The sequence below is a fragment of the Hibiscus syriacus genome, unplaced genomic scaffold (assembly GCF_006381635.1).
Source record: "Hibiscus syriacus cultivar Baekdansim isolate YM2019G1 unplaced genomic scaffold, ASM638163v2 tig00111769_pilon, whole genome shotgun sequence".
Classification (NCBI taxonomy): domain Eukaryota; kingdom Viridiplantae; phylum Streptophyta; class Magnoliopsida; order Malvales; family Malvaceae; genus Hibiscus; species Hibiscus syriacus.
Window position 1 is genome coordinate 5,386,171 of NW_024063172.1, and position 17,122 is coordinate 5,403,292.

The 17,122-nt window shown below is 37.6% G+C and overlaps 1 long non-coding RNA gene across 1 annotated transcript; it reads right to left on the reverse strand.

Moving 5' to 3' along the window:
• Positions 1–3,909: 3,909 nt before the first annotated feature.
• LOC120169671 lies at positions 3,910–4,983 on the reverse strand. Its single transcript, XR_005520685.1, has 2 exons — positions 4,535–4,983; positions 3,910–4,213 (listed from the first exon to the last, which is right to left on the reverse strand). It is a non-coding gene; the product is annotated as an uncharacterized LOC120169671 (long non-coding RNA).
• Positions 4,984–17,122: the final 12,139 nt, after the last annotated feature.

A 17,122-nucleotide genomic window follows, 5' to 3' on the forward strand; every position in this document is an offset into this window, starting at 1 on the left:
CAGCAAACAATTCACAATATTTGGTTTGATCAAAAGAACTTACCAAAGCATGATTTTCAGTAAGATATTCCTTATAAGAATGGCATTTCTCAATATGCCTTATAGGATTAGATTTACCAATATAAGAATCAGCCTTATATCTTTTAATTTTGCAATACTTACACTCGGCATAAACAGAACCATTGGCAGATTTGATGAAGGTGTAATGCTCCCAAACAGGAGAAGTTCTTCTCTCGAACTCAGCTGAACATGTAGCCTTCCTCTTAGAGGATTTATTGACATCAAATGCTTCAGACGGTAAATCATTTACATCACCTTGCAAGAAAAAAACTAGGATTAGTATATAAAATTAAAAATTTTAAAAATATATATAAATAAAGCATATACAAAAATAGGAATGGCCAGTTTATCTTTTTCAGAATGTTCTTCATTCTGATCTGTTGGGGTTTCTCCTACGAAACAAATGAAGAATATATTAATTCAAATATTAAAATAAAAAAAGAATGAAAAATACCTAGATAATTCAACTCGTAAGACAAACTATCCATGAAAATATAGAAAAAAATAAAGGTTTCGAATAATTTGTTACAGCCTTGGTTAGATCTAGGGTTATAGAAGATGATCAGAGACAGATGAAGAAGATGATGAATAATATCAGTTAGGGTTAGAGAAGATGTACAAAAGAAGAAGAAGATGGTGAATAATAAGGGTTAGGGTTAGAGAAGATAAACAGAGGCAAAAGATAAAAATACTCAGTTTGGGTTTAGGGTTAGAGAAGATAAACAGATATAGAAGATGAAGAGGTTCGGTTTTAGTTTAAGGTTAGAAAATATGAATAGAGACAGAAGATGAAGATACTCGATTTGGGTTTAGGGTTAGAGAAGATGAACAAAAACAAAAGATGAAGAGGTTAGGTTAGGGTTTGGGATTAGAGAATATGAATAGAGATAAAAAGTGAAGAGGAAGATGAACAATTATGGGTTTGATCTAAAAAATAATTTGGGTTTTGATTTTCAGTGTTTGTAAGGATCAAAGAAGGGTTTTGGGATGAATTGGTGTTTGGGTTTGGGGTTTGATCAGAAAAATAAGTTGGTTTTAAGTTTTGGGTGTTTGTAAGGAATAAAGAATGGTTTGGGGAAGAACAGAGATGAACACAGATGGAAAAGGGTTAAATTTTTAGGTGTTTGATCGAAAAAATAGGAATGGGTTTGGGTTTTGGTGTTTTTGAAGATCAAATGAGGGTTTTTGGGATAAGCACGGATGAACAACGGTTTAAATTTTGGGTGTTTGATAAAAAACGGGAAATGATTTGGGTTTTGGTACTTGTGAAGATCAAAGGAGGTTTTTGATATGAACACGAATGAACAAATGTGAAGCACACGAATGATTTGGGTTTTGGTCCCTCGTCAATGCTTGTTGTTTAATTTATTTAAATTTTTATTTGTAATTTCATATTTGTTCAATTTAGTCATTAAATTTATATTTTTTCATAAAATCAATCCATGATTATTTATATTCTTAGTAATTTACTCTAAATCATATACAATTACAAATTGCAATTCAAAGTTTGCGAAAGACAAAAACTAATTAATCCAAAAATAAAAATTGACCCAATCTGTATCTGATAAAGATCCGACCTAAATTTTATATATCAATGATGTGACCTGATCTGAATGAGATCCACTTGAATTCCATTCGAACCTAAATTAACCTGGTCTTTAACTACTCCAGGCCTAAACTGTTTTGACCTGAACTGACATCGATCCGAACTAAAAGTAACCCGACTTGAACCCAAACTGAACCTAGTGTCAAATCTACCTGAAAATGATCCGACCTTATTTGACCTGGACTCGACCTGATCTGATTCGAAGCATCAAATTAACCTGACTTGACCTGTATCCGATTTTACCCTACCTGACAGGATCCGACTGAAACCTGAACGATTACTTGATTTTACATCCCTACCAATTAACCCCAAAACTAAGCATATTTGAATTAGTTTATGAACCCTAAATTACTTCTTCTTCTTTTTCTTCTTCTTCTAATTTCAATATTTCCACTAATTCTTCTTCTTTCCTTTTCTCTTCTCTTAAACTTCCCAGACATAAATTACTGTACATCATATTGATCGGTCATCGATGCCATTAGCCATCATGTCGACCACCATCATCGACAACGAGCAAATTTTAATTTTTTCAATTTAAACCTTTTTCATTTGCTGATAATGAATATTAGGTCGTTTCTCTTAAAAATGCTCTGATCATTGCAAATATAAAAAAACCTCTCATTCGATGTCATCCCTACAATATGATGCTCCTGCCACTAATCTACTACACAGATCTTCAAGACAAAACTCATATCATTGAAAAATACAAACCCTAAATTTGTCTTTTCCCTTTTTTTATTCAATATAATCTTTCCTCAATTAAATGACCATCTCATATATCTGATGACATAACTTCTAGCTCTGAATTTGGATTGTGATAATATATTTTCACATAAAATTCTTGATTTTAAAGATTTATTGATTCGATTGATTAAAACTAAAACTCCTAGCTCTGAATTTGGAATGCGACAATATATATTCACATAAACTTCTTGAATTATAAGTAACAAAAAGCATCACCAAAAGTTTTGGCGATAAAGAGCAATAATGGTTGACCAGAAAATCTAAAGGTTGACCTGAATATAAACCGATTCGAATTGGCCTGAAAATCTAATGGTTGACCCGAACTGAAACCAACCGATCTGATTTTGACCCGAATCGATACTCGACCGAACTGAATTTTCATATACACAAACTAAACTCGAACCAGATCCAATCCGACCCGAATTTAAACCGAAATGATCCAACTTATACTCGATCCGAATGATCGATTTCCACCTCTATTTATTGCTCAAAAAGAAGATAATATTAAGTTAAAATAGGAAGGTGAAACATACATCACCATGCCAAAACCTAAACAAAATACAAAGAGCAAATAAACAAGCAAAGAGAAAACACAAAGAAATTCCTCTAAGGGGAAGGGGAAACAGAACACCCAGCAAGAGAAAGGCCAACAAATGATAGACTTTAGGCTCAATCAAGATATATCTATGACAAATTTGTTACAAATCTAATCGATAACAGATATCAAGACTTTACAATATTTTTTTTTGTTGAAAAAAATCACTAATTTTATTCAAAATAAGAAATATCCTAAATTACAATCATAATCATAATTAAGCACATAATTAGGACAATTTCCTATAATCATTGAAACAAAACTAGCAACTTAGAATCACATAAGGACAATACAAATTATGATTAAAATCTAACCAAGAAAACTCAAAAAAATATAAATAAAACATATTTGATTACATCGGCAAATGAACTACAAAAGGAGACCAAACTATTGAAAGATCACTAACAAACCACAGATCAAACTCGACCGACGTAAAAATACTATCCACAAACGTATAACTGGTATTCAAATCTAATTCGAGAGTCTAAAGCAGGGAAGATCAACAATATAACAGATAAATGTCATCTTGATCAATCGTGACATATCAAATCAACTCTTAGAAAAAGACAAGTTAAAACTATAATGCCTTAATTTTTTTTCAAGATAATTAAGTCAAATCAAAGACCATTGAAAACTCGCACCAATTGATTCGAATTGAATGAATTTGAATAAAGATTAGGTCATTGTTGAAGCTTCGTTCAAAGTAATCAAATGAGCAAACTATTTGGATTCATTCAATCTAAAGCAGACCATGAGAGACTTCGATTTATTGAAGAGATTATCAAATTTGCTTTGTTATGTGTTGATGAACCCATTTTTGATTTATCTCATGAAATTTCAACTTGTTGCGATATGGGTAATTTGGTTAGCTTGGAAGATTTACAATTGGGTTACACAGCCAACATTCAAAACCAGTCCAAATTCCATTCCAATACACACTACTCACACCAAGGAAAAAATCCCAAATACTACATAACTATTAACCCAACTACAGGCCCAGAAGACCCAACATGTAATTTAGGGTCAAGGAAACCCCTAACAAATGGTGAAGGATTCAGCCGATGCCAGCTGTGCATGTCCAGCTGTGGTCCCTCCTCGTCAGCTGCCACCCACGCAAGGTGGTCCCGAACCCAGCAGCTGGTCGAACAAGCTGCGGTCCCCCTTTCACGTTGGTCACCCGAGTGCTCCACGGCAGCCTCCAAAGAACCCTCATCAACATCAACACATGCAATGAGACAAAAATAAGAATGAATGTAAAATTTTCCTATTTTTTTTCATTTTGAAAACAGGGTTATAAAACCTCAAAATCAAGCCAATGTGAGGGGCTTTCTCTCCCCAGATTCGAAAGAGAGAAAGAAATGCATTGTAACAGTCTTCTTCTCCGTTTGGAAAAAGAGGAAAGCATAGAAACACAAAAACCATTTCCGGAAGTATCGACCAATTTTTTGCATCTTCAGTAACTTTTTTTACATTCAATCAAAACCAAAGCAGAGAGCAGAATAATAAGAAAGGAGAGGGGATTTGTTTACCTTGGTTTGTCGATCTCCTCGTTGAAGTTAAGATCGTCGCCGGAGCGGAGCGTCGGGGAAGGGTAGACAAAAGGCCGAAAGCCCTTAGGCCTTTAGATGTTTACATGTAGGTTTTAGGGGCCTTGGTTTGGCTTAAGCTCGTCGTTGGGTAGCTTGCCACCACGGTGTCGATCGGAAGGGAGGCCGAAGCCAATCTATGGCGATGTGAGTGTCGACCGTGGTCTTTGGGGCCTTCGTCAAGTGAAAGAAAGAGGCTAGAAAAGGAGTGGAGTCCTACCTTATCTAGGGTCTTCTCCGGTTGGATTAGGCGACGGTTGAATGAATAATGGCCACCAACTGGCCAAAGTATGGTGGCCGGTGTGGTGGCCTTGCTTTTTGGAGGCTCTCGGCCATGCGTGGGAGATGGGTATAGTTTGAGAGAATTTTTAGGAAATGAGGGAGGCGGCTGCTCTAGGTTAGGGTTAAAATCATATTAGTTTTAAGAAAAGTTAGTATATATGATTAGGGCTTAAGGGGGTAAAAAAGGTTTAATCATGTTAGAGCCCCTGTTTTCTTGGCGTGTTCTTTCATCTTGGTCACTGGTCTGGGCCATATTAATTTCATTTTGAATTTTTAGGGCCTAGTTGTGCTAATTTCCTATTCTTATTTTGTTAAGTAATTGTCAAGGTCTTAAAAAGGGAAAATTAAGATTTATCCCCTATAATTTGCGCTCCTTTTTGCATTCTGGTCACCATTCCCTCGTTATGTTTATATTATGAATTTGATGCTCTGATTTTCTCTTTTTCTTCATTTAATCACCGCTTTATTATATTTTGCCTACTGTTTCTTTTTATTTTATTTACACTTCAGTCACATGTTCTCTCTGTTTTTTATTTATTCGAATTTGATGCACCTGTTATTGTTATTTTCATTCTAGTCACTTGTTCATGTTGTGGTTTTTTTTTCTTTTATTTCGATTTGCATACTTGTTTTTATTGCATTTTGTCGGAACCGTCTTTCGGGTGGGCTCGAAATTGGGCTTCGACTTATGAAAATAGATTAGAAGTCGCCACCGACCATTTATTTTAAGAATAAAACGGGTTGATCGGATACCTTATTTCTTACATGATCTACATCTACCAAAGATGTGTCGAATCCGGGAGTCAGTTACAGTCAAGGAAGGGTTAGCACCATTGAACTGCCCTTTCGACACTATGCAATTTCCAGTCGTCTTTAATTAAGAAAGTTGTAAGTTTAACTTAAAAGGTAAAATAAGGATCAAAAACTTACCTTTGATTGATTTGAAATCATCCTTAAAAAAAAGGAAACACGATGAAAAAGGTAATGAAATCAAGTAGAATAAAGATGAATGAAACAAAGATGAATGAAACAAATGAGTAAAGCTAAAAAAATATAATAATAAAATGAAGATAAAGAAGTAAATAAATTAAGCAAAGTGAAAATAAAGAAACAGAAATGAAGAACATAAATAAACAAAAAATAAAATAAAATAAAAATACATAGACACAAAAGAAAAAAATGAAATAAGTAAAATATAGGAAAATATAATAAAAGTAATATTCATAATAAAAAAATATAAAAGCAAAGAAAAACATAAATAAATAGTATAGGTAAAAAATATAAAATAATAATGTATATATATAAAGGTAAAAAACTAGAAAATAAAAATAATATGATATAATAGTAATAAATAAAAATAAATAAATAAATAAATAAATAAATATATATATATATATATTATAAGATATAATAATTAAATAAAGAATAACCAAACAAAATAATTATATATATATATATATATAAATAATGGGAATATAAATAAAATTATATATATATATATATATATATATATATATATATATATATGTATATACAATAAAATAAATAATATAAAATAAAAAAATAATATAAGGGTCAAATTGAACTAAAAAGTAAGTTAGGTGGCCAAATTAAAAAGAAATAGGGTTTAAAAAATTTGGGGTCAAAATAGAGGGAGTGAAGCGAAGAGGGACCAAAAGGGTGGTTTACCCTATTTTATTCAAAAACACACACGGACCCTAGGCTATGGATCGGGTCAACACGCGGGTCGCCCAGGGTCCATGGGTCTGATATATAAGCCAATAAAGAATTCTTTTAAGCCTCATTTTTTCATTTTTAACGCAACTCCCCTTTGTTCATATTTTCTCTCATCTGTTCGTCACAAAGATGAACAAACACCCCGTTTTCCAAAACTCGGCCATGGTGTCGGCTGCCGTTCATCGGCGGCAAAAAATTTCTTTTTTTAAAAAACTCGAAAGCCTTTTGTATCTTGATTCCAAAAATCAAAAATTTTAAAACTAATCGACCTCGGGGCTAGATCTAACAAAATAGATCTCGAAAAAACCCCGTTCATCGGCCAAAAACTTTTCTATTTGTTTACTTTCGAATCAAAACACAACGAAGGACGATAAAACTGACATGCAAAGGGCCAAACGAATGAAAAGGTAAGCAACAATATACATTTCTTTTATTTTCACTTCGAACGATTCTTCCAAAGCTTTTACAATATTTTATTTTATTTTGTATGGCTCTCGTAATATCTCTTTGTACTCATGTGAAATTCGTGCCTAATCTCTCTGGTCCTATTGTGCGTGTGATTACATGAATTTATAGGAATGAAAAATCCTATTTTTAGGAGTTTAACTCCGAATATAACACTAATGCTTGCTGTTTATTGGTTTTCTTGCGAAATCTTTGCGTGTCGTTGGTGATTGTCGAGAAAATCGAGCGTGATTGAGAGGCGTGCGACCGTGGGGAGTTGAAGGGGAGAATGACGCTGAAGTGAAGCATGCTGCTAGGGTTTCTGGAAGTCCCTGGAGCTTGGACCGTGGGGCTGATTCGTATGTTAGGCCACTTATTCTTCAAAAACGGGCCACAAAACTCTTGTAATAATTTTGGGCCTACAACATGTAATATAAAATAATTATTATATATATATATATATTAATATAAGTTTAATATATTATATATTATAAAGGTGTGACGTATGGGACAAAAATGTTGTGTCTACAGCTGCCCCTCTTTGCTCATTATCATGTAACGGTAGTAGAGCAAAGATTAAAGACACAAATTTCGTCCAATGTAATGACTGATCTGTTAATTCGAATTGAATCACAAAATGACTCCCTTGTCGTGAGGTTGAGTCGGACTAGAAAATTCTAAGCTCGAAATCCTTCGTTGTGAAGTTGAAATCGAATTCAGAGTTTTGACCAGTAGCTCTTAGACCATCTTCTGTCTCAAGATACTTCATCGTGAAGGTGAAACTTGTCCTGAAGACTTTGGTGTCGTTGTGTCACAGATGACTCCTTCGTCATGAAGTTGGGTTAATCTGTTGGGGTATGATACCCTTAATTATGAAGTTGGAATGACCCCTTCATCGTGAAGTTGAGCCTGAGAATTGGATATCCTTCGTCGTGAAGTTGAAATCCAATGTAAGTTGCGTTGTTTCGAGGCCAATATCCTTCGCCGTGAAGTTGAAATTGACTCTGAAACTGGAAAGTGTGTTGACAGACACTCCTTCTTTGAGTTGGATATCCTTCACCGTGAAGTTGAAATCCAATCTAGAGATGGATGCTACTTATGTGCACGATTCTCTTCGTCGTGAAGTTGAAACCGTGGGTGGCCCATTCATCGTGAAGTTGAGCCTGGAATTGGATATCCTTCGTCGTGAAGTTGAAATCCAAGTAAGTTGTATTGTTTTGAGTCCAATATCCTCCACTGTGAAGTTAAAATTGGCTCTGAAACTGGGAAGCCCCTTCGTCGTGAAGTTGAGCCTCAAATGGCACGATATCCTCCGTCGTGGAGTTGAAATCATGGATGTGTGGGTACGATATCCTCTATCGTGGAGTTGAAATTGTGGATGGCCTCTTCTTCGTGAAGTTGAGCCTTGACTTGAATATCCTTCGTCGTGAAGTAGAAATCCAAGTATTGTATGTTGCGGGTAGACACGATTCCCTTCACCGTGAAGTTGAAACCGTGGATGACCCCTTTATTGTGAAGTTTAGATTTGAGCTAGATATCATTCGTCGTGAAGTTGAGATCTACTCTCGAGCAAATTGTGTCATTTCAAGTCCAATCTCCTTCGATGCGAAGTTGAAATTGGCTCTACCTAAAACCTGCAAAGTGATGCATATATGCGATGGATGCAATGCTCTTAGGTATGCCTAAAATGCATATGCAACATATGTTATTCTAGGCTCTAGAGAGAAATCTCGATCTCCGGTTTCATGTCTGGAATCTTGATTCTGGATTCTTGAAGTTCTGATCATTGATCTTGAAATGTTCAAATCTGATGTGCACATTCAATTTTTTCTTGATTTGGGAAATGCTTCTCGACCATCTCAAGTATGTGGATGAGCCTTGATCGACTTTCGGGTACCTTTACTTTTCAATGAATCTTTGTATAGTAATATGCAATTATCTTTTGCAGATGTAAACAAATCATTAAGTTTAAGTTCAATTCAAGATGCTTAAAAGGAATTGATTTATAGAAAAGATTGTCTTTATTTATAAGGGAAAAAAATAAAAATAATACATGACAAACATTTTGGAAAATGAATACATGATGAAGTGTGTATGAATGTCTTAGATCTCGATAATGTGAGCACTTCTGAGCTGAAAAGTCGTTAGGTGACTTTGAATGCAGCTTTTGTCAAGGAATCTTCAAAAATACGACAACGTTCTGGAGAGGGAAACCTTTCTCCAACTCGTTGAGTCTGTAAAAGATTCAGATACCGGGATATTTCCACCGTTTGGATTTCTTGAATTATCCAAATCACCCTTTCGGGTTTTCAACTTGGACCCATCCTTGGTTGTAAGACGCCCTTTGCGGGTTTTCATCTTGAACCCACCTTATTTTTTTCCCTTTTGCTCTTTTTTCTCTTTTTTCCTTTTTCAATTTAGGGCGCCCTTTCTTGTTTTCACCCTAAATGTTTTTTTTCAATTTAGGTTTTCATCCTAAGCGAAGTATTTCTTAACTACATCCGAGTTGATGGGATGTGGCAGTTCAGGTTCGTCTATTTCAGACAGGACAAGGGCTCCTCTGAAAAAGACCTTTTTCACGACATAAGGTCCTTCCCAATTTGGCGTCCATTTTCCTCGGAAATCTTTCTGGACTGTCCAAATTCTCTTTAGCACCAGATCTCCTTCGTGGAATATTCTCGGGCGCACCTTCTTATCATGTGCTCGAATCATTCGTTTCTGATAGATTTGACCATGGTGAATGGCTTTCAGTCTCTTTTCATCTATTATATTAAGCTGATCATATCTGGATTGCACCCATTCCGCATCATCCAGTTTGACTTTTGTCAAGACCCGGAGAGACTGAATCTCTACTTCAATGGGCAGCACTACTTCCATTCCATAAGCTAGTGAAAATGGAGTTGCCCCAGTCGAGGTTCGTACCGAGGTTCGGTAAGCGAACAAAGCGAAAGGCAACTTCTCATGTCAGTCTTTATAAGTTTCAATTGTTTTCTCCACTATCTTTTTAATGTTTTTGTTTGCTGCTTCTACTGCTCCGTTCATCTTTGGTCTGTAAGCAGTAGAATTGTGATGCTTTATATTGAACTATTCACAAGCAGCATTCATCATCTTGTTGTTCAAGTTTGTACCATTATCGATAATTGTCCTTTCAGGTAAACCATACCGATATATTAGCTCTTTCTTCAGAAACTTGCAAATAGTGGATTGAGTGACACTGGCATATGACGCAACCTCTACCCATTTGGTGAAATAATCGATTTCCATAAGAATGAATCGGTGTCCATTTGAAGCCTTCAGATGGATTTGCCCGATAACATCCATGCCCCACACAGAGAAAGGTCATGGTGACGTCATTACATGAAGTGGATGAGGTGGAACATTGATTTTATCTCCGTAAATTTGACATTTATGACATCTTCTAGCATAGTTAATGCAATCACTTTCCAGTGTGGACCAAAAATATTCGCATCTCATTATTTATCTTGACATCATGTGCCCATTTGCATGTGTTCCACAAACTCCGTCATGTACTTCTTCCACTATCATTTTTGCCTCTTCAGCATCGACGCACCTTAACAGGACTTGATTATGGCTTTTCTTATACAAGACCTCCCCGTCAAGGACATATCCAGCTACCATCCTTCTAATGGTTCTTTTATCAGATTTGGTGGCTTCCTCTGGATAACTTTGATGCTTGATGTACTGCAGAATGTCGTAGTACCAAGGTTTAGTGTCTTTCACTTCTTCAATTTGGTAACAATGAGCCGGGTACTCATATGATAGCATGTCAATTGACATCATTTCAGACTCCCCTCCAGTCTTGAATGCGGCTACCAAGGTAGCCAAGGCAGCCAAGGCATCAACCATTTTGATTTTCTTCTCTTGGCACATAGTGGAAGGTGACTTCATCGAATTCTTCGAGTAGATCCAGTATTAGCTTCTGGTATTCCATCAGCTTTGTATCCTTGGTTTCCCATTCTCCACGGAGCTGATAGATTACTAGTGCTAGATCTCTGTATATCCGTAAGGTCTTTATGTTTTGCCTCAGTGCAGCTCAAATTCCTAAGACACATGCTTCATATTCTGCCATGTTATTGGTGCAAATCGAAGTTCAGTTTACTGGTAAATGGATAGTGATTCCGTTTTGGAGAGATCATGATTTCCCCGATGCCATGTCCTAATGCATTTGATGCACCATTGAAATGCATTCTCCAGGAACTGTCAGTTGAAGTACTTGTTTCTTCTAAGGATATAACCATCAAGTCTTCGTATGGGAAATCAAAGTCCAATGGCTCATAATTCTCATCGGTTCTACTTGCCAAGAACTCCGATATGACACTTCCTTTGATTGCTTTCTGGCTCACGTACTCGATGTCAAATTCAGACAAGAGCATCTGCCATCAGGTTAACCTTCCAGATAGAGCAGGTACACCCATCATGTACTTTAAAGGATTTAACCTGGAAATCAACCAAGTAGTGTGATACAACATGTATTGTCGTAGTCTTTTTGTATCCCAGACTAAAGCGCATCAAACCTTCTCGATAGGAGGATATCTGACCTCGCAATCGGTGAATTTCTTGCTCAGATAATATATGGCTCTTTCTTTTCTCCCATATTTGTCATGTTGACCCATGACATACCCCATTGAGTTCTCGAATATGGAGAGATACGAGAATAGAGGTTTACCCAGGATAGGGGACATCAGGAAAGGAGTGTGAGACAAATACTCATTTACTTTCTCGAATGTAATCTAGCAGTTTTCGTCCCAGCCTCCGGGGTTGTTCTTTCGGAGAAGACGAAAGATTGGGTCACATTTGTCGGTTAACTGATATATGCCGTGCTATGTAGTTCAATCTGCCCAGAAAACCTTGGACCTCTTTTTACGTTCATGGTAAAGGTAGATTTTGGATAGCTTTAACTTTATCAGGATCAACCTCGATGCCTTTCCTACTGACTATGAAGCCTAATAGCTTTCCGGATGTTACCCCGAAGGTACACTTGCTAGGGTTCAATCGTAGCTAAAACTTCCTCAATCTATGGAAGAACTTTCTCAAGTTCTCGACATGTTCATTCTCGGTTTGTGCCTTGACAATCATGTCGTCAATATAAACCTCGATTTATTTATGCATCATGTCATGGAACAAGGTCACCATAACTCTCTGATATGTTACCCCAGTATTCTTCAATCCGAAAGGCATCACCTTGTAGCAGAAAGTTCCCCATATTATGACGAACATGGTTTTCTCCATATCTTCATAATGCATCTTGATCTGGTTATATCCCGATAATCTATCCATGAAAGAAAAGAAAGCATTCCCAGTTGTATTGTCTACCAATGTGTCAATGTGAGGCAGAGGGAAGTTGTCTTTGGAACTTGCCTTGTTAAGATCCCGGTAGTCGACACACATACGTACCTTCCTGTCTTTCTTCGGAATAGGCACTATGTTGGCCACCCACTCCGGATACTTGGCCACTTAAAGAAAACCGGCATCGAATTGCTTGTTGACCTCTTCTTTGATCTTAAAGAGCATTTTTGGTCGTATTCTCCTTAGTTTTCGCTGCACGGGTTTGCATTCTGGTTTGATCGGTAGTTTGTGGACTACCATATCTGTGTCTAACCCCATCATGTCTTGGTACGACCAGGCGAACACATCTCTGTAGTCTTGAAGCAAGGCTATCAAGTTTTGTCTTGTTTCAGTCGAAAGAGTTGTGTCGATTTAACCTCCTTTCTGTCATCTTAAGTGCCCAGATTCAAGATTTCGATGGTCTCCTCATGTGGCAGTATTTGTTTCTCTTCTCTTTATACCATTCTCAACAATTCGGTAGGCAGGTTGCATTCATCTTCATCATCGCATTTATTAAATTCCCTAAGATAAATGACCGATTCAAAATCCACTTCCGGATCATGATCATCAGTGCCTGCATTATCGTTATCTGGGGTCCTGAAGGAATAAAGAAGATATGTGTATGTGAAAGAAAATATCTCACACAAAACAGTCAAAGAATTAAATTTGAAAGAGAATAGAATAGAGTACTAGAATGAAGAAAATAGACAACGAATTCAAAAAGAAATGAAATAAAAAAAACTTGTTTGCCATGGAAAGGGAAAAATGCATCTTTTATTGAACTTAAACAAAATGTTTATTCACCCATACAAAAGATCACCTATTTTCCCAGGTATAGGCAAATAGGGATAGTTTGAATATTACTCTGAAAGACTCTTGTAAACCAAATGTAGTTCTTCCACCGACCAACTGCTAGGCATGAACCCAGGGGGTAGAGGGCATATCCTGGATCTATCTTCGTTGTCAACATCTTCTGTGGTCACGACATTAATGTTAAGATCTTCCAGAGTCGCTTCTAGATCGGATGAGGTGGTCTCGAATGCATAACCACCTGACTTGAATGTATGGTAAAGAGGCAGGAATATCATAGGCTTCCATTGAAGTTTATTTCCAGTCAATCTGGATATCCTTCTATCCCGGCTCTTCTGGACTTCCTTTCTCTTTTCTTGATAACTGGGCTGAAAACCGAGCCTAAATTGATCGAGTTTTGAAATAGGAAGGACAAGATTAATCATTCCTTGCAAATATTTCCCAAAACCTCTCCCGGTCCTGGCGCCTCTTCCCAAAGTCTACATGATCTCCATTCTGGTATACTTGGAAAGTTAGGGTTTAGGGATTCTTATTCCTTCTACCATGAATGTGGCACTCACAAACTCTAAGGAGCGGAATGAGCACTCCACCGCTTCCTCAATTACTTCGATGTATGGGACCTCCGTGGTCACACTTGCCATGATATCTTCCTCAGCATTGATGATTACTAAGGCCCCGTCGATAACAAATTTAACCTTTTGATGCAGTGTGGACGGTGCTGCACCTGCTTGATGAATCCATGGCCTCCCCCAAAAGACAATTGTAAGAAGGCATGATATCTATCACTAGGAATTCGACATCATAGGTGGTAGGTCCGATTGTCAACGGTACCTCGATCTTGCCAATAACCTCTCTCTTGGTCCCATCAAATGCTCAGACCATATTCTGGCAGGTTCTCATATATGAGGTATCTATTGGCAGCCTTTTCAATGTGACTAAATGCATTACGTTCAGGGCTGAACCATTGTCGATTAAGACACTTGGTAAGGCATGCCCCTTACAATAGGTAGTGATGTGTAATGCCTTTGTTCGGCCTCTTCCTTCGGATGTAATCTCATCATTTGAGAATGAGATGAGATTATCAGCTTGAATATTATTTACCGGTCGATCCATCTTACTGACTGGTATGTTCTACGGCACGAACATTTGATTTAGGACTTTAAAAATAGTGCCTCCCGATGTGCCTCTAAGTTTAGCAAAAGTGCCAACATTGACATGCGCGTTGGTAAGCTGTGGAGCTGTTCTACGATGTTGTACTCGCTATGTTTTAAGAACTTGAGGAACTCATTAGCTTCTTCATCTTTTATAGGTTCGTTGACGGCTAACACATCTTCTTTGAAGGGCTCAAGTGGTCTTTGCCCCACTTTGTTATCACATTCTTTGGAAGTACTCACCTGTTATTCGTACTTACATGGCACTCGTCGACTGTCCTTGTATTGAAAAGGTTGAGGTACTGTGATCACCACCTTGGCTTGTGTTATTGTTGTTATCATCTTTGCCTTAGGGGTAATTATTAAGGGACTACCCCTACCGCATTTCCTGTCTGATGATTCTCCAGTAACGCAAACATCTGCTTCCGGGGGAATCCTAGACTTCTTCATAAAATTCCAACTATTTCCTGTCCATCATAAGCTGGACTAATTATCTGAATTCGGGGCACTCTTAGACTCCATGCCCTTCTTCGTTGTGATAATAACAATGGTTACCATCTTTAATCCTCGTTGCGTATGATTGGGGTACAATAAGCCTCACCTTTACCATTTGGCTCCAAAAAAGGCAAAGGATCTTTAACTTCCGAAACACAAGTTTTGATTCTCCTGTCGTTCTCGGTGGTGACTGCATTGATTCCAGTCTCCGGATGATTAGGTAAGGGATTATGGGCGACATTCGGTGCTCCAGATCTGAAATGGATCCAATTTTTGTTTCGCAATCATTGTACAATCCTCTTGAATGTGAGACAATTTTCAATTGAATGCCCCTGCACACCACCATGATATTCGCAGTGGGCGTTCTCGTCAAACCACCTCAGATATGAGGGCTTTATCGAATTCATAGGGTAGGATGACACCGCGTGAGTGTCGAAGAGCTGTTGATACAACTCTTTTTATGTCATGGGGATATGATCAAACTGCTCCCTCTCCATTTCCTTTATTGGTTCTCTCTGAACTTGGTTAGAAGTAACGGATGGTACAACTGTAGTTATTTTTGAACTTGAGATTATAACACCTTTGTTGGCATTGTAGGTGTTGACATTGTTGATCTCTCGGTCCTTGTTCTTTATGGGAGGCTTTTTACTAGAGTCCACTCCCTTGATTTTTCCTTGTTTTATAGCTAGCTCGACCATCTCACCAGCCATAACTAGATCTGAGAAAGTTCTCGATGTAATTGCCACCAGGTTCCTGAAGTAAGGTGTATTCAGGGTCTATACAAATAGTTTTCTAGTTTCCTTTTCATCCAAGGGTGGATGAACTTGCACAGATAAATCCCTCCATCTCTGTGCGTACTGTCGGAAACTTTCGTTATGATTTTTCTCCAGGCTTTGTAACATAACCCGGTCTGGTCTCATATAATTGATATGATTGTACTGCTCTAAGAAAGACTTGTCTAAGTATTTCCACATCTTGATATGAGTTTCACTGAGCTAGTTGTACCACCGGTTAACTGAACCGGACATGCTCTCCTGGAAGCGGTGGATCAGGAGTTGGTCATTCTCCACATATCCTGTCATTTTCTGACAGAACATAATGATGTGGGCTGAGGGGCAACTGTTCCCGTTGAACTTCTCGAACTCTGAGACATTAAACTTTGGTAGAAGCACCAAATCCGGAACCAGGCTCAACTCCATGACATCCACTCCATAATAATCATGGTCCCCTTTGACCATCTTCATCTGATCTTCCAGTATCTTAATCTTCTCTTCCATCTTCTTTGCCTTATCCTCATCAAAATCTAGGATATTGTAATCATCCGGATGGTTGTCAAGATTGGTGGTAGAAGGTTGGCTCTTTGCAGCAGATGTAGCCTTTCCTTTTGTCTCAGATAAGTCCCCTTGTAATTCGGGTAAGATCACGGGCGAAACAACCACCTGCAAGGTTGGTGGTATAGTTTCCCCTTCAGATGAGCCCACCCCTGGTCTATTGGGTTACTATAAAACCGATAACTTGGCCATGATTTGATCGACCAAGGACTCCTGGTTTTTCTTTATGGACTCCATGGTACTTTGACTGTTCTGAGCCATTTTGTCCTCCAATTCTTTCTGCAGCTTTGCCATATTCTCCTCAATCTTCTCAATTCTGGCTTTTATTTATCTCTTCTTTGCTCGAGTGTGGTGAGGGTGATGCGTGTCTTGAGCTCACGGCGGTAAACTTGGTGTTTGCTCTTTCTCTTTCTGAGACATGTTCTGTTAGTTAATACGAATGTAAAAACATGGAAAACATAAAAAAATAAACATGAAATATAAAATAAAAAGTATGCAATGTATGATGTATGCAATTTGGAGGCATTGATCAAAAAAAGTATCCATTATTATAAATAATCCTTATTTAGACAAAAATGTTTTATGTTTTAAGAGACATAAAAACAATCAAAGGTACATCCAGACTAAATCCTCTAGACCCCGAACAGCTTCTAATAGGTTGACAAGTCTTATGCCTTCATCTGTCACTGGTTGAATACCTTGTCGAACCACTGCAACTTCCCTTGCTAGGCCGTAAAGATGACGGGCTGCCTTTTGCACTTGATTCAGGAAATCTCAGATGACTGTGTCTCTGGCCTTCACCCTTTGTTGTGCTTGCTCCTAATGGAAACACCACTGTAAACCTCCATCGAAGGGCACTATCTGAAGCTTGTTCGCTTGCCTCTTGAACCCATTTACAATAGCTTCTAACTCAACAATTGTCTTGCCATCTCTCT